A 19,213-nucleotide genomic window follows, 5' to 3' on the forward strand; every position below is an offset into this window, starting at 1 on the left:
TGTTACTGATGATTATTGATATGGCAGGGAACCATTAGAGGCACTCGCTATGACGAGTATGACACCTGGTTTGACGAAAATTCATATTATTTTATCTTTGAAAGTCTAAGTCGATCTTAGAATCTACCATATATGTTTAACTATATCCTGATGATATATTAATGGTTGCAGGCACAGATTAGTTGCTTGACCGAATGACTCACATATGGGTAATGGGGTTGTACAAGTGGATGAAACTACATGGGAGGGGTGGGACAAAGTCCCTGATCTCACCCACTAGCACTCCCGTCATGACTTGGGCTGGAAGGGTTGAAACACCTTCGCCTTGAAGATCACGATGCCATGAGGGCAGGTTCCAAAGTTGGTTCGCTCATGAGGACTTTACCAGGGGGCGCGCATCAAGGCGGATTCCTTGATCCCCGACACCATTAGTCTCACTATAGCAGGCAACATAAGAGATGACAGTGGTCTATGACGTTGCACTATACTTTCCCCTCGTAATCACTGGATGCTTGAAGGGCAAGTGGTGTGGCACCCTTGGAACTTCAGGGGAATTTCTTGAAGGGCACGACCAACTTGGCACCCTTGGCATCACAAATAAACTATTAGGTGTGGCACCCTTGGAACTTCTAGGGAAGTTCTTGAAGGGCACAACCAAACTGGCACCCTTGACATCACAAATAAGCTATTAGGTGTGGCACCCTTGGAACTTCTAGGGAAGTTCTTGAAGGGCACAACCAAAGCTTGGCATCCTTGGAATCACTAAAAATAAATACTAATAAATAAATATAAGCAAGGAATGAAAACCATGTAAATTTACATCAAGGGTAAATGATGATTATAAACCAATGTAATTAAATCAAAAATAAAACTTGGAATAAGGAGGATCCTAGGAAGAATTAAAATAGAGTACCTTAAAAATTCTACCCTTCCCATTTTGGAAAACACTAGGAAGATTATGTGGTTTAATTAGGAAAAAGGGGAAAGACAAACATAATGGTAAGGATAAAGATTAATCCTAAACTAATTTAAACCTAATTAAGAAAAGGGGAAGGTGAATTAAAATGAGAATAATAAATTAAATTTAGAGAAATGTAGAAAAGTTCCATGTGTCAACAACCAGCATAAGAATATCCATCTAGGAGATAACCTGAGTTAAATTAGAGAGTAGATTGGGGATAAAATCTTGACTCATTAATTGACTTCAAGTAATGAACACAAATTAAGGAATAAAAGGGGGGAATAAAGAGACAACTAGGAGAAGAAATAGGAATCTTGTTGAGGTGAAGAAAATATTAGTTTTAAATAAAAATTTAAGTAAATAATTTTGGGAGACCCTTGATGTGAGAATGACACATGGGTGGGTGAATAATCAAGCTATTAAATTATAAAAAAATAACTAATTATGCATGACATGACAAGTGTCACCTATGAGGACTCCTATAAAAGAAGGGGCAAGCCATGGAAGAGGGGACTTTTGGGATCCCTATTGTTGGATGGATGAGATGTTGTGAGAGCAGTGATGACGAAGCTATAGTGAGTTTGGTGAGGTAGAGGATTTAGAGAGGGGACTCTTGAGCCAAGGTGTGCTCTCCTCTACCAGCTAGTGCTTGTCTCCATTGTACAACCCCATTGCAGCTCGGGGGTCCGTGCGGAAGAAGAGTACCCAAGGAGTAGGCTGGGAGGTTAACCGGTGAGTCTTCACATTTGGATCAAGTGCGTCATCATTCACTCGCAGAGATGACCAGCTACCAGGGAATACCAGCAACAACAGAGCAAGCAGAGTCTCGCCTTCTGGTGAACGGTACATATGTATTTCATTACTATTGATCTTAGTTAAATGTACGAAAATGTTAGGGTATGTTTCCTGAAATGAGTGACAGGAAGGTGTGTGCTAATAAATTTGAATTTGAATGTGTTTCCTTTCTGGTTGCCCTTGCTGGTTAAAAAAAAAAAAAAAAAATGTGTACTTAGTCTGAACATGGTCCTTACATTTGGTATCAGAGCACAAGTTGAACCCTTGAGGCCTATGGACCCATGCATGCATGACTAGCTTTGTTTGCTATATATCGGTATTTTTTCTAAAATCAAATTACTCAAGTTTCAAAAAAAAAAAAAAAAAGTCTGCCATACATCACTAGAAAACTTTTGATTTATTATTGTGGTTGGGGGAGTTTAAGGTTCGATCAAAACACTATGCTTATTAGCCCACTCGCGTTCTCGTTATGGCATGGGAGATCCATATTGGCTGTCTACGAATCTTTTACCAGTGTACATTCTCTCTGTTTGCTCATCACAGTTTTAATGACTCTCGTAACTCTTGAAATGATAAAAAATAAAAAAAAAACATTTATCAAAACCAATAATAGCCGGTTAGTCCTCTTTTACATGCCCAGAATAAAAAAAGTTCGCGTATATGGGGGTACGCTCATTAAGCTGTAAGTTGAGAAAATTGCAAATCCTTTGAGTCTCTGGGAAAAAGTAAGCCCAGAAATCTCAATCTAATAAATAGACGCCATGGGGCCTTCGTTCCTTGCAAGGTATTTCACAAAATAATCATTGAGGATGAGTAAATTCATTGAGCTCAACAACAAAGGCGTGGGTATATTCGATATTCTCAAAGGGCAATGCCAGCTGCTATTGAATTGTAATATTCCAGAGCCCCTTTCAATCATAATTTAGAAGTCCACAATCGTAATTTTATTGTCTGTGGATTGATGGAGTTGGCCTAAACTATCATCAATTCCTCATTCCTACAGTTGTTGGTTTCCATAGCGCTGCACAGCAGAAAAACCAAAGAGCAAAAAGTTCTATAAAGAAAATAAAGGGTTAAATTTCATGAATTCTGGTCTTTTCTTCAATACCCTGAAATTCCATGGATTCTGTTTTGCTTTGTTTTATCCCATGAAGAGCTAAATAATGTAGCAACCTAAAATTACGTAAACCACATCCTCTGGAAAATCGTGTAGGGAATCCTAGATTGTTCACACTCATAGAGCGTTCCATAGTTCAATGGTTGCAGACGCCACTACTAAATTAATAGCAGGGCCGAACGAAGGGAATCCTCCAATTCGTCTCCTGTACCTGTCCAAAACGATCTGCAGTTGTCTTTTCTGAACCACCAAGGCTCTCGAGCTAAAGCTCTAAGCTGTCCAAGCTATCAACCATTGAGTTCCCGAAAAGCAACCTCCCAATGAAACAATTTCTCGCCTTCTAAAACCCTGCTCACCATAGCTGATTATGTCAAGTTCCATTGCACTGGTAAGTACTAGCTGCTACGTATAATCTATCAAATGCCCTTCTGGATTTATACTTGAGCCTCTTGCGCTGTGGATCCCTAGAAAAGGGATTAATCCCTTGATTGAAGTCAGCAATACTGAAAATTGGAAAGGAAATGTTTGAGTGTGCAGGTTTGCCCATAAACCAGGGATGTCCACGTATCGTAAACAAACTTAAAATAAGCAACATACAGATAAGAATCTAACGCCTTAGTTAAGGCCACTCATGCATGTTTAAACTGCTTGCGTTTTATTTAAATGGCGAGTTTCAGGGTTTGACGAATGATTTGCAAGTGGATTTTCTGCATTGTAAGCTGGTTTTCATCATTGAGGGATGAGTTCAAGGAGAATCTTATTCGATGTGGGCTGATTTTTTCACCTCGAGTATAATGTGCAATGTGCTATACCGTACAATGTGCTTTCTCTCTCTCTACCTTTTAGGACATTATAATATTCAAAGTTTTCTAAAAAAAAAATCTACCATATCAATATCTGAATCTGTATCCTTAATTATATCCTGGTAGCTCAATTGTTACTTGTAAACTAGCTCTCGATATTGACAAAAAAGTAAACTCAATGTCTACATTTGGGAATCTAGTTACGAAAATCAGAGTTTATAGGAGATGAAAACAATCTTGAAAGGTTGAGATCCTGAACAGCAATTTATCTCAGAACAGACTTTTGGATGAACTTGATGGAAAATGATAGGCACCGGAAGGCTCTTCACAAGAAAAATAGGAGTTACCAAAAGATGTGTTTATAAATCTTGCATCAGAGACATACCCAGCCTCTTCATCTGACCAGATATATTTTCCCATGTCACATAAATTTTCTGCATCTATACGTTTGATCTGTTCTAATGGGAAAGTATATACTTTGTTATTGATGTGAATCCCGTTGCACCCTGGACTCTTTTTCACTCTCATGTTTTTCATCCTTTCCCTTATCTTCTCAATGTCATTCCATTTGCCAGCGGCCGCATAGATGTTTGACAGCAGCACATAAGGTGCGGGATTTTTAGGATCCAACTGTAAAAGGCATTTTGTTGCATGCTCTTCCAATTCTACATTCATATAAATTATGCAGGCACCAAGTAGAGATCCCCATACAGTAGCATCTGGATCTATTGGCATTTGGTTGATAAAGTCAAGTGCCTCGCCCAAGTGCCCTGCACGGCCAAGCAGGTCAACCATGCAGCAATAGTGTTCCATTGCAGGTGATATGTGGTAATAGTGATTCATCAGGTTGAAGTAATGCCTACCATCATCCACAAGTCGTGCATGGCAGCATGCGGACAAAACACTTACAAAGGTGACATGACATGATCTGGGTTTATGCCAGAAGCTTGCATTTTCCAAAAAGTTGAAAAGTTTGCTCACCACATCCATGCATGGCATATCCAGCAATCAATGCATTCCATGAGACCACATTTATAGCCGGCATTATCTCGAAAAGCTCAAGGGCCTCATCGACAAGTTCAGTGCAAACGTTGGCAGGGCAACAGCGGGACATTGTCTAAGTTTATAGACGCAAACAATTCTTACTCCCTTCAAACCCCTCCACCATGGCAAACCACAGTAGAAATGGAGACTGACAATCGCATCAGAACATAGAGAATCCTCATTTACTATGGATTCAGAAAACGATGATTAACGCGAAATTGAAAATGCAGCCAGCCCCTCTTATGACTGTGAAATGATTTCCTGTAAAATGACTCAGCAACGCCTCCTCTAGCAAAGATGATTTCCTGTAAAATGAATCAGCAACGCCTGTATGCAATCATTGTATTTTTTTCAAATAGTAAGCAAAACTGTAAACCTTGTTCAGTTCTTTCCATTAAATTTTCTCAGTGTTCAGAAGTTGTGAAATGCATCCATGCTGGAAGGTAAAGTGACCCTGCTTTAATTAATTTAATATTGTCTTACAATAGAATGAGCTTGTTTGTAAATTTTGGCCATTTGTCTTCTCGGGTGGGTAGAAACAACGTTTTGAGTGTCTTGACGTTTGGATTGTGACTTGGTAGGTTTAATGGTATATTATAATTATATGATAATTTTTACCACTCTACAACTATGCATGGAAACAATATGATTATTTCTTTCTCAAAGGTCTTTTACCAAAGAAATATATTTATATTTTACTTTCTTACCAGCAAAATAGTTAGCATTCTGCGCCTCTCCTAATGGTGATGCTAGAGATATTTACAAATTAACATATAGACACATCTTTACTTGGATTATATCCTTTTCCAGGTTTTAAGGGGCAAAGGCACACATATTCCTAACATTAAAATTAATTTTGTATTGCAAACACAATGTTTGGGTGAGAGTTAATACTAATCTAGTAGATTTAGTATTCCAATTATTGTGTATAGGGAATGGGAAGTCCCTAGAAATATTTGGGGCTTTTCTTGTGGCATGCTCCTTCTAGAAAATGCCATCAATTTACTTTAAAGAATCAAATTAGTTGATAATTTCCATTTAAATGAACATGTGACCTAGTTTATTTAGCGTAAACAGATCATATAAAGTTTTAGGAATCCCTAAAAGCAAGAACTGAGATTGCATGACATATAAAATCGCTGTCTTATTTTGAAACAGATCAGATGGATGTTTCATCTTAGCTTATACAATGGGTATACGAGATTTTAAGTGTTTCAAAAGTTATTGTAATCATATAATACATGAAATTTTTATTTTTCCTGTTAAAGTGGAAATTTTTAATTATATAATTATCAATTTAAGTTACTAAATCTCATGCAATCCAAAGCTGGATTGTGTAACAACACAATATTGGGAATATAAGGAATTTAGTAAACAGACAGAAAATCGAACAAAGGGTGCGAAGAACAATGGAAATGTAAACTAAGAAAGTAAAAATAATATCCAACGGAGCTCATGCACCTTTGAAGAATGAAGGCGTAGCTCACATGTGTATTATGAGTCGGGTACCATAATGGTGACAAGTTGCTTTCTTTCTTCTATCCATGCTCAAAGATGGGTAGTGTCACCCTTTGATCGAGAGTTCTCTTTTGATGGAAAGCTGGAGCGATTGAAGAATATTGATCTTTTTTTTACAAGGGATGCTCATTTTATTTTGACTGTAATTGTATATAGAAGGGAAAGGAAGTATAGTGTTTTTACAAGTTTATACCATTTTTGGTGTCAAATTTATGTGAACCACCTCAGCTTGCGTATGGTCCGTGAACTTTGTAGTGTGGCACCTAATTGGATACAATGTTTAGCTCTTGGAAATCTTGTAACATGGTAGTATAAATCCTATGGCTTCTAGCACAAAAAAAAAAAGAAAAAAAAAAGGGTCTTTTAGAAGTTGTCAATGTCTTGATTTTGATGACTTTAGTATCTTCAGTTAAATTCCTACATACATTGTTTCTCTGCTTAATTGGCAAAGAAAAATAAAGTTGTGGAAGAATATTCAGAAGCCTTTTCCATTCATTAAAACATGGAACATGTAATCATATACATTCGACATTTTCCATTCATTCAAATTTGGTAAATCTAGAATATTTAAAATATCTTTCTTCGATATTTGTATTGCAAATTTCTTTGCAACGATTTCCATTTCAATTGCATTTACAATTTCATGGATTCTGTGCGGTTGGTCGAGTATTTTGGTCTGTAAATCATTTGATATTTTAATGTTTTCGAGCAGGTGTTTTGCCATAGGGGATTTAAGTGGGATATATATTGAAGGTATTATTTTTAATTGAAATAAAATTTCCAATAAAATTTTACAGTGTAATTCTAATTATTTTAGTTTCTATTAAGTATTCAACTTTCTTAACTTATTGTGATTTCTCTCTTGATGTTTAGCTTGCTCATTTTGGTTCCCTATAAATTGATACAATAAAAAGTAATCTAATATAAACTTAAATCATAATAGTAGTAATAGAACTATATTTATTCTTGAAACTTCTATAAAGAATTTATCAAATTATAATAGAATAAACCCTTGTTGGTAGATGAAGGTTGATTCCAAGAGTTCAGCCTTATTTAAGATTTATTTTATCCACAACAAAGAATGATCCAGCAAAGAGTGATTATGAACATGCCATGTCTAAATAGGTCTTATTGTTTATCAATGGTAAAGGATTAACTGAGACTAATTCCATTTAGAACAATTGAAAATGGACCAGAACAACAAGAAGCAACATAGGAGCATATTACAATCATGATAATATTATACATTGTAATATTTATAATTTATATTTTAATCTGTGTTTTGGCTCTTTCAAAATTTTCCACCATAGGCAGCAGATTTTCAATTACATCACCTTGAATGCTAGATGCCAAACTTAGTCGTTCTTTCTCTGCTCTCTTCCTGTAATCACGACAACTTTAAAGATTTCACATGGAGTTTGAGCTTCTCTTTGTTTGATTTGATTGACTTCTTTGTTCAATGTTTTGTAATGTAACAAGAAAACTTTTCCTTTATGACTTTTTGGATTCTTTGCTAGTTCGTAATGCAGAAATAGAGCTATAGTATTGGTTTATGGTTATCTGGAGCACCATACTTCTACCAATGCCATTCGATACAATCAATGATCATTTTAGACATGGGTTTCTCTCTATTGTTTTACATTCTTTGCATATCTTTGGCTTCAATCCATATAGTTTTTAGTTCTGCTTGGAAATCAAGCAAAGACTGGTAAATGATGTCTGCCTGCCAGCTTTGGTCACTAGTGAAACTTGCTATATGCTTTGTCTTCCATTAGCTTGGATGGCCAAACTGCGAGAATATGCATTCCTCATCACCAGGAAATTAAGAGCCTTAATAGTCACAATACCTTTAAAGATTGCAACAATATTGCACTCCTTATCATTACGTTCAGTAGGATTAAATGAAGATAGGCTCCAGATAGCCTCACTCGCTTACCCTAGCGAAAGGAAGTAGGGTAGCTGGGTTTGAAGGGATGAAGGTTTGGACTACTCATTCATTGCAAGTGACGATTACGTTCTATGTAGTTAACATCTTTCTATCTCTAGATAGTGTGTACCATTAGGTATCCGCTAGAAAAGAGTAGTATGCATTTATTTTAAAGCGCAAATGGTAGTGGTACAACATTGAACTTTCAGAACATGGATCATGAAGGTAAATCAAGTCTCTAAGAAGGTGTAGTAGGCATTGTTAGGTCCCCCTAGCAAGCAGTGGCATATGTTCATTTTCAAAGTACTAATTGTAGTTCCTAACAAAATTGAAGATTTAGAACATGGTAAACAAAGGTGGATTACGTCATAGGTGAAATATCAAACAATAATTAACACCATTATTATTGACCATTACAAATATTGAAGTCCAAGCTTAAGGTGGGTAGTTCCTCCTATGAAAAAGGCATAGGCATCCCCTATGAATTTGAGTTAATACAAAATTATTGCTATCTTAATTGCATGATTGAATGAATAAAACTAGAGAGATTTCTCCTAAATTAGTAAATTTGTCATTTGAAGGAAGGTGGGTGTTATTAATTGTTGCTTTAAATAGTGGTGATTGTGATTATGATGATTTTGTTGGAAAAGTTTATGTATGATGCTTCCTTTAACTATTAATTTTAATAATATCTATAATGTATGTTTTGTACATTTATACAAAAAGTGGGTTGCAATGTTCCCCAGATATAGTCCTTCAGTTATAACGGAATTCGTGTTATAGATACCTTGGGAAAATTTTAACCTGCCCACAAGAAGGTTGGCAAGAGTTTCAGGAAGGGTTCCTATGATTATGTGTCGCCGTTTCTCCTTTATGTTCTAAGGACTTCGGGACGAAGTCCATTGTTAAGAGGGGGTGTATGTAGTGCCCACTCTAGTCTCTTGACCCTAATACGACATTATCTTAGACACTCTATTCTTCGAGGACCTCAGATTGAGGATCTGGACCCATGACACTATTATTAGCGATTGAGATATTCATGGTTGTGATGTTATGAATGCTTTCCATTGATATTATGGTAGCATGAATGGTTATATATCTTATCTATTAGTACTCTGATGATTGCAATATTAAATAGTTAAGTGGTCTCTATTTGAAATTATGACGAGGGTAGCAAAGAATATGTATGCGCTCTACTAAAAGCATAATGAGGATAAATTTTATGGATAGGTATATTTCTACGATGTTACGATGTTGATAGCTTAATGAATAAGTATGTCTCCATTGATGATTATTGATGATAGCCATGAGGGATGTGTTCCCTATGTTACTTACTTCCTTTAGTTCAGGCTTACAATGGACAATGATGTGAATGACCAGGAATTGTTAATGATACTATTATGATAATTGACTAACATTGAGAAACCGTGTCACTGATGATTATTGAGTATGGCAAGGAACCATCAGAGGCACTCGCATATGACGAGTTGATGACACCTGGTTTGACGAAAATTCATATTATTTTATCTTTGAAAGTCTAAGTCGATCTTAGAATCTGCCATATATGTTTAACTATATCCTGATGATATATTAATGGTTGCAAGCACAGATTAGTTGCTTGACCGAATGACTCACACATGGGTAATGGGGTTGTACAAGTGGATGGAACTACATGGGAGGGGTGGGACAGAGTCCCTGATCTCACCCACTAGCACTCCCGCCGTGACTTGGGCTGGAAGGGTTGAAACACCTTCGCCTTGAAATCACGATGCCATGAGGGCAGGTTCCAAAGTTGGTTCGCTCATGAGGACTTTACCATGGGGCGCGCATCAAGGCGGATTACTTGATCCCCGACACCATTAGTCTCACTATAGCAGGCAACATAAGAGATGACAGTGGTCTATGACGTTGCACTATACTTTCCCCTCGTAATCACTGGATGCTTGAAGGGCAAGTGGTGTGGCACCCTTGGAACTTCAGGGGAATTTCTTGAAGGGCACGACCAACTTGGCACCCTTGGCATCACAAATAAACTATTAGGTGTGGCACCCTTGGAACTTCTAGGGAAGTTCTTGAAGGGCACAACCAAACTGGCACCCTTGACATCACAAATAAGCTATTAGGTGTGGCACCCTTGGAACTTCTAGGGAAATTCTTGAAGGGCACAACCAAAGCTTGGCATCCTTGGAATCATTAAAAATAAATATAAGCAATGAATGAAAACTAGGTAAATTTACATCAAGGGTAAATGATGATTATAAACCAATGTAATTAAATCAAAAATAAAACTTGGAATAAGGAGGATCCTAGGAAGAATTAAAATAGAGTACCTTAAAAATTCTACCCTTCCCATTTTTGAAAACACTAGGAAGATTATGTGGTTTAATTAGGAAAAAGGGGAAAGACAAACAAAATGGTAAGGATAAAGATTAATCCTAAACTAATTTAAACCTAATTAAGAAAAGGGGAAGGTGAATTAAAATGAGAATAATAAATTAAATTTAGAGAAATGTAGAAAAGTTCCATGTGTCAACAACCAGCATAAGAATATCCATCTAGGAGATAACCTGGGTTAAATTAGAGAGTAGATTGGGGATAAAATCTTGACTCATTAATTGACTTCAAGTAATGAACACAAATTAAGGAATAAAAGGGGGGAATAAAGAGACAACTAGGAGAAGAAATAAGAATCTTGTTAAGGTGAAGAAAATATTAGTTTTAAATAAAAATTTAAGTAAATAATTTTGGGAGACCCTTGATGTGAGAATGACACATGGGTGGGTGAATAATCAAGCTATTAAATTATAAAAAAATAACTAATTATGCATGACATGACAAGTGTCACCTATGAGGACTCCTATAAAAGAAGGGGCAAGCCATGGAAGAGGGGACTTTTGGGAACCATATTGTTGGATGGATGAGATGTTGTGAGAGCAGTGATGACGAAGCTATAGTGAGTTTGGTGAGGTAGAGGATTTAGAGAGGGGACTCTTGAGCCAAGGTGTGCTCTCCTCTACCAGCTAGTGCTTGTCTCCATTGTACAACCCATTGCAGCTCGGGGGTCCGCGGGGAAGAAGAGTACCCAAGGAGTAGGCTGGGAGGTTAACCGGTGAGTCTTCACATTTGGATCAAGTGCGTCATCATTCATTCGCAGAGATGACCAGCTACCAGGGAATACTAGCAACAGCAGAGCAAGCGGAGTCTCGCCTTCTGGTGAACGGTACATATGTATTTCATTACTATTGATCTTAGTTAAAGGTATGAAAATGTTAGGGTATGTTTCCTGAAATGAGTGACAAGAAGGTGTGTGCTAATAAATTTGAATTTCAATGCGTTTCCTTTCTGGTTGCCCTTGCTGATTAAAAAAAAAAAAAAAAATGTGTACATAATCTGAACATGGTCCTTACATTTGGTATCAGAGCACAAGTTGAACCCTTGAGGCCTATGGGCCCATGCATGCATGACTAGCTTTGTTTGCTATATGTCAGTATTTTTTCTAAAATCAAATTACTCAAGTTTCAAAAAAAAAAAAAAAGTCTGCCATACATCACTAGAAAACTTTTGATTTATTATTGTGGTCGGGGAAGTTTAAGGTTCGATCAAAACACTATGTTTATTAGCCCACTCGCGTTCTCGTTATGGCATGGGAGATCCATATTGGCTGTCTACGAATCTTTTACCAGTGTACATTCTCTCGGTTTGCTCATCACAGTTTTAATGACTCTCGTAACTCTTGAAATGATAAAAAAAAAAAAACGTTTATCAAAACCAATAATAGCCGGTCAGTCCTCTTTTACATGCCCAGAATAAAAGAAGTTGGCGTATATGGGGGTACGCTCATTAAGCTGCAAGTTGAGAAAATTGCAAATCCTTTGAGTCTCTGGGAAAAAGTAAGCCCAGAAATCTCAATCTAATAAATAGACGCCATGGGGCCTTCGTTCCTTGCAAGGTATTTCACAAAATAATCATTGAGGATGAGTAAATTCATTGAGCTCAACAACAAAGGCGTGGGTATATTCGATATTCTCAAAGGGCAATGCCAGCTGCTATTGAATTGTAATATTCCAGAGCCCCTTTCAATCATAATTTAGAAGTCCACAATCGTAATTTTATTGTCTGTGGATTGATGGAGTTGGCCTAAACTATCATCAATTCCTCATTCCTCCAGTTGTTGGTTTCCATAGCGCTGCACAGCAGAAAAACCAAAGAGCAAAAAGTTCTATAAAGAAAATAAAGGGTTAAATTTCATGAATTCTGGTCTTTTCTTCAATACCCTGAAATTCCATGGATTCTGTTTTGCTTTGTTTTATCCCATGAAGAGCTAAATAATGTAGCAACCTAAAATTACGTAAACCACATCCTCTGGAAAATCGTGTGGGGAATCCTAGATTGTTCACACTCATAGAGTGTTCCATAGTTCAATGGATGCAGACGCCACTACTAAATTAATAGCAGGGCCGAACGAAGGGAATCCTCCAATTCGTACCTGTCCAAAACGATCTGCAGTTGTCTTTTCTGAACCACCAAGGCTCTCGAGCTAAAGCTCTAAGCTGTCCAAGCTATCAACCATTGAGTTCCCGAAAAGCAACCTCCCAATGAAACAATTTCTCGCCTTCTAAAACCCTGCTCACCATAGCTGATTATGTCAAGTTCCATTGCACTGGTAAGTACTAGCTGCTACGTATAATCTATCAAATGTCCTTCTGGATTTATACCTGAGCCTCTTGCGCTGTGGATCCCTAGAAAAGGGATTAATCCCTTGATTGAAGTCAGCAATACTGAAAATTGGAAAGGAAATGTTTGAGTGTGCAGGTTTGCCCATAAACCAGGGATGTCCACGTATCGTAAACAAACTTAAAATAAGCAACATACAGATAAGAATCTAACGCCTTAGTTAAGGCCACTCATGCATGTTTAAACTGCTTGCGTTTTATTTAAATGGCGAGTTTCAGGGTTTGACGAATGATTTGCAAGTGGATTTTCTGCATTGTAAGCTGGTTTTCATAATTGAGGGATGAGTTCAAGGAGAATCTTATTCGATGTGGGCTGATTTTTTCACCTCGAGTATAATGTGCAATGTGCTATACCTTACAATGTGCTTTCTCTCTCTCTACCTTTTAGGACATTATAATATTCAAAGTTTTCTAAAAAAAAATCTACCATATCAATATCTGAATCTGTATCCTTAATTATATCCTGGTAGCTCAATTGTTACTTGTAAACTAGCTGTCGATATTGACAAAAAAGTAAACTCAATGTCTACATTTGGGAATCTAGTTACGAAAATCAGAGTTTATAGGAGATGAAAACAATCTTGAAAGGTTGAGATCCTGAACAGCAATTTATCTCAGAACAGACTTTTGGATGAACTTGATGGAAACTGATAGGCACCGGAAGGCTCTTCACAAGCAAAATAGGAGTTACCAAAAGATGTGTTTATAAATCTTGCATCAGAGACATACCCAGCCTCTTCATCTGACCAGATATATTTTCCCATGTCACATAAATTTTCTGCATCTATACGTTTGATCTGTTCTAATGGGAAAGTATATACTTTGTTATTGATGTGAATCCCGCTGCACCCTGGACTCTTTTTCACTCTCATGTTTTTCTTCCTTTCCCTTATCTTCTCAATGTCATTCCATTTGCCAGCGGCCGCATAGATGTTTGAGAGCAGCACATAAGGTGCGGGATTTTTAGGATCCAACTGTAAAAGGCATTTTGTTGCATGCTCTTCCAATTCTACATTCATATAAATTCTGCAGGCACCAAGTAGAGATCCCCATACAGTAGCATCTGGATCTATTGGCATTTGGTTGATAAAGTCATGTGCCTCGCCCAAGTGCCCTGCACGGCCAAGCAGGTCAACCATGCAGCAATAGTGTTCCATTGCAGGTGATATGTGGTAATAGTGATTCATCAGGTTGAAGTAATGCCTACCATCATCCACAAGTTGTGCATGGCAGCATGCGGACAAAACACTTACAAAGGTGACATGACATGATCTGGGTTTATGCCAGAAGCTTGCATTTTCCAATAAGTTGAAAAGTTTGCTCACCACATCCATGCATGGCATATCCAGCAATCAATGCATTCCATGAGACCACATTTCTAACCGGCATTATCTCGAAAAGCTCAAGGGCCTCATCGACAAGTTCAGTGCAAACGTTGGCAGGGCAACAGCGGGACATTGTCTAAGTTTATAGACGCAAACAATTCTTACTCCCTTCAAACCCCTCCACCATGGCAAACCACAGTAGAAATGGAGACTGACAATCGCATCAGAACATAGAGAATCCTCATTTACTATGGATTCAGAAAACGATGATTAACGCGAAATTGAAAATGCAGCCAGCCCCTCTTATGACTGTGAAATGATTTCCTGTAAAATGACTCAGCAACGCCTCCTCTAGCAAAGATGATTTCCTGTAAAATGAATCAGCAACGCCTGTATGCAATCATTGTATTTTTTTCAAATAGTAAGCAAAACTGTAAACCTTGTTCAGTTCTTTCCATTAAATTTTCTCAGTGTTCAGAAGTTGTGAAATGCATCCATGCTGGAAGGTAAAGTGACCCTGCTTTAATTAATTTAATATTGTCTTACAACAGAATGAGCTTGTTTGTAAATTTTGGCCATTTGTCTTCTTGGGTGGGTAGAAACAACGTTTTGAGTGTCTTGAGGTTTGGATTGTGACTTGGTAGGTTTAATGGTATATTATAATTATATGATAATTTTTACCACTCTACAACTATGCATGGAAACGATATGATTATTTCTTTCTCAAAGGTCTTTTACCAAAGAAATATATTTATATTTTACTTTCTTACCAGCAAAATAGTTAGCATTTTGTGCCTCTCCTAATGGTGATGCTAGAGATATTTACAAATTAACATATAGACACATCTTTACTTGGATTATATCCTTTTCCAGGTTTTAAGGGGCAAAGGCACAAATATTCCTAACATTAAAATTAATTTTGTATTGCAAACACAATGTTTGGGTGAGAGTTAATACTAATCTAGTAGATTTAGTATTCCAATTATTGTGTATAGGGAATGGGAAGTCCCTAGAAATATTTGGGGCTTTTCTTGTGGCATGCTCTTTCTAGAAAATGCCATCAATTTACTTTAAAGAATCAAATTAGTTGATAATTTCCATTTAAATGAACATGTGACCTAGTTTATTTAGCGTAAACAGATCATATAAAGTTTTAGGAATCCCTAAAAGCAAGAACTGAGATTGCATGACATATAAAATCGTTGTCTTATTTTGAAACAGATCAGATGGATGTTTCATCTTAGCTTATACAATGGGTATACGAGATTTTAAGTGTTTCAAAAGTTATTGTAATCATATAATACATGAAATTTTTATTTTTCCTGTTAAAGTGGAAATTTTTAATTATATAATTATCAATTTAAGTTACTAAATCTCATGCAATCCAAAGCTGGATTGTGTAACAACACAATATTGGGAATATAAGGAATTTAGTAAACAGACAGAAAATCGAACAAAGGGTGCGAAGAACAATGGAAATGTAAACTAAGAAAGTAAAAATAATATCCAACGGAGCTCATGCACCTTTGAAGAATGAAGGCGTAGCTCACATGTGTATTATGAGTCGGGTACCATAATGGTGACAAGTTGCTTTCTTTCTTCTATCCATGCTCAAAGATGGGTAGTGTCACCCTTTGATCGAGAGTTCTCTTTTGATGGAAAGCTGGAGCGATTGAAGAATATTGATCTTTCTTTTACAAGGGATGCTCATTTTATTTTGACTGTAATTGTATATAGAAAGGAAAGGAAGTATAGTGTTTTTACAAGTTTATACCATTTTTGGTGTCAAATTTATGTGAACCACCTCAGCTTGCGTATGGTCCGTGAACTTTGTAGTGTGGCACCTAATTGGATACAATGTTTAGCTCTTGGAAATCTTGTAACATGGTAGTATAAATCCTATGGCTTCTAGCACAAAAAAAAGAAAAAAAAAGGGTCTTTTAGAAGTTGTCAATGTCTTGATTTTGATGACTTTAGTATCTTCAGTTAAATTCCTACATACATTGTTTCTCTGCTTAATTGGCAAAGAAAAATAAAGTTGTGGAAGAATATTCAGAAGCCTTTTCCATTCATTAAAACATGGAACATGTAATCATATACATTCGACATTTTCCATTCATTCAAATTTGGTAAATCTAGAATATTTAAAATATCTTTCTTCGATATTTGTATTGCAAATTTCTTTGCAACGATTTCCATTTCAATTGCATTTACAATTTCATGGATTCTGTGCGGTTGGTCGAGTATTTTGGTCTGTAAATCATTTGATATTTTAATGTTTTCGAGCAGGTGTTTTGCCATAGGGGATTGAAGGTATTATTTTTAATTGAAATAAAATTTCCAATAAAAATTTACAGTGTAATTCTAATTATTTTAGTTTCTATTAAGTATTCAACTTTCTTAACTTATTGTGATTTCTCTCTTGATGTTTAGCTTGCTCATTTTGGTTCCCTATAAATTGATACAATAAAAAGTAATCTAATATATAAACTTAAATCATAATAGTAGTAATAGAACTATTTTTATTCTTGAAACTTCTATAAAGAATTTATCAAATTATAATAGAATAAACCCTTGCTGGTAGATGAAGGTTGATTCCAAGAGTTCAGCCTTATTTAAGATTTATTTTATCCACAACAAAGAATGATCCAGCAAAGAGTGATTATGAACATGCCATGTCTAAATAGGTCTTATTGTTTATCAATGGTAAAGGATTAACTGAGACTAATTCCATTTAGAACAATTGAAAATGGACCAGAACAACAAGAAGCAACATAGGAGCATATTACAATCATGATAATATAATACATTGTAATATTTATAATTTATATTTTAATCTGTGTTTTGGCTCTTTCAAAATTGTCCACCATAGGCAACAGATTTTCAATTACATCACCTTGAATGCTAGATGCCAAACTTAGTCGTTCTTTCTCTGCTCTCTTCCTGTAATCACGACAACTTTAAATATTTCACAGGGAGTTTGAGCTTCTCTTTGTTTGATTTGATTGACTTCTTTGTTCAATGTTTTGTAATGTAACAAGAAAACTTTTCCTTTATGACTTTTTGGATTCTTTGCTAGTTCGTAATGCAGAAATAGAGCTATAGTATTGGTTTATGGTTATCTGGAGCACCATACTTCTACCAATGCCATTCGATACAGTCAATGATCATTTTAGACATGGGTTTCTCTCTATTGTTTTACATTCTGTGCATATCTTTGGCTTCAATCCATATAGTTTTTAGTTCTGCTTGGAAATCAAGCAAAGACTGGTAAATGATGTCTGCCTGCCAGCTTTGGTCACTAGTGAAACTTGCTATATGCTTTGTCTTCCATTAGCTTGGATGGCCAAACTGCGAGAATATGCATTCCTCATCACTAGGAAATTAAGAGCCTTAATAGTCACAATACCTTTAAAGATTGCAACAATATTGCACTCCTTATCATTAGGTTCAGTAGGATTAAATGAAGATAGGCCCCAGATAGCCTCACTCGCTTACCCTAGCGAAAGGAAGTAGGGTAGCTGGGTTTGAAGGGATGAAGGTTTGGACTACTCATTCATTGCAAGTGACGATTACGTTCTATGTAGTTAACATCTTTCTATCTCTAGATAGTGTGTACCATTAGGTATCCACTAGAAAAGAGTGGTATGCATTTATTTTAAAGCGCAAATGGTAGTGGTACAACATTGAACTTTCAGAACATGGATCATGAAGGTAAATCAAGTCTCTAAGAAGGTGTAGTAGGCATTGTTAGGTCCCCCTAGCAAGCAGTGGCATATGTTCATTTTCAAAGTACTAATTGTAGTTCCTAACAAAATTGAAGATTTAGAACATGGTAAACAAAGGTGGATTACGTCATAGGTGAAATATCAAACAATAATTAACACCATTATTATTGACCATTACAAATATTGAAGTCCAAGCTTAAGGTGGGTAGTTCCTCCTATGAAAAAGGCATAGGCATCCCCTATGAATTTGAGTTAATACAAAATTATTGCTATCTTAATTGCATGATTGAATGAATAAAACTAGAGAGATTTCTCCTAAATTAATAAATTTGTCATTTGAAGGAAGGTGGGTGTTATTAATTGTTGCTTTAAATAGTGGTGATTGTGATTATGATGATTTTGTTGGAAAAGTTTATGTATGACGCTTCCTTTAACTATTAATTTTAATAATATCTATAATGTATGTTTTGTACATTTATACAAAAAGTGGGTTGCAATGTTCCCCAGATATAGTCCTTCAATTATAACGGAATTCGTGTTATAGATACCTTGGGAAAATTTTAACCTGCCCACCAGAAGGTTGGCAAGAGTTTCAGGAAGGGTTCCTATGATTATGTGTCGTCGTTTCTCCTTTATGTTCTAAGGACTTCGGGACGAAGTCCATTGTTAAGAGGGGGTGTATGTAGTGCCCACTCTAGTCTCCTGACCCTAATACGACATTATCTTAGACACTCTATTCTTCGAGGACCTCAGATTGAGGATCTGGACCCATGACACTATTATTAGCGATTGAGATATTCATGGTTGTGATGTTATGAATGCTTTCCATTGATATTATGGTAGCATGAATGGTTATATATCTTATCTATCAGTACTCTGATGATTGCAATATTAAATAGTTAAGTGGTCTCTATTTGAAATTAGGACGAGGGTAGCAAAGAATATGTATGCGCTCTACTAAAAGCATAATGAGGATAAATTTTATGGATAGGTATATTTCTACGATGTTACGATGTTGATAGCTTAATGAATATGTATGTCTCCATTGATGATTATTGATGATAGCCATGAGGGATGTGTTCCCTATGTTACCTACTTCCTTTAGTTCAGGCTTACAATGGACAATGATGTGAATGACCAGGAATTGTTAATGATGCTATTATGATAATTGACTAACATTGAGAAACCGTGTTACTGATGATTATTGAGTATGGCAGGGAACCATCAGAGGCACTCGCATATGACGAGTTGATGACACCTGG

Source organism: Pinus tabuliformis, chromosome 2_1 (genome assembly GCF_031772625.1).
Source record: "Pinus tabuliformis cultivar Carrire ecotype Pingquan chromosome 2_1, CPIR1, whole genome shotgun sequence".
Classification (NCBI taxonomy): domain Eukaryota; kingdom Viridiplantae; phylum Streptophyta; class Pinopsida; order Pinales; family Pinaceae; genus Pinus; species Pinus tabuliformis.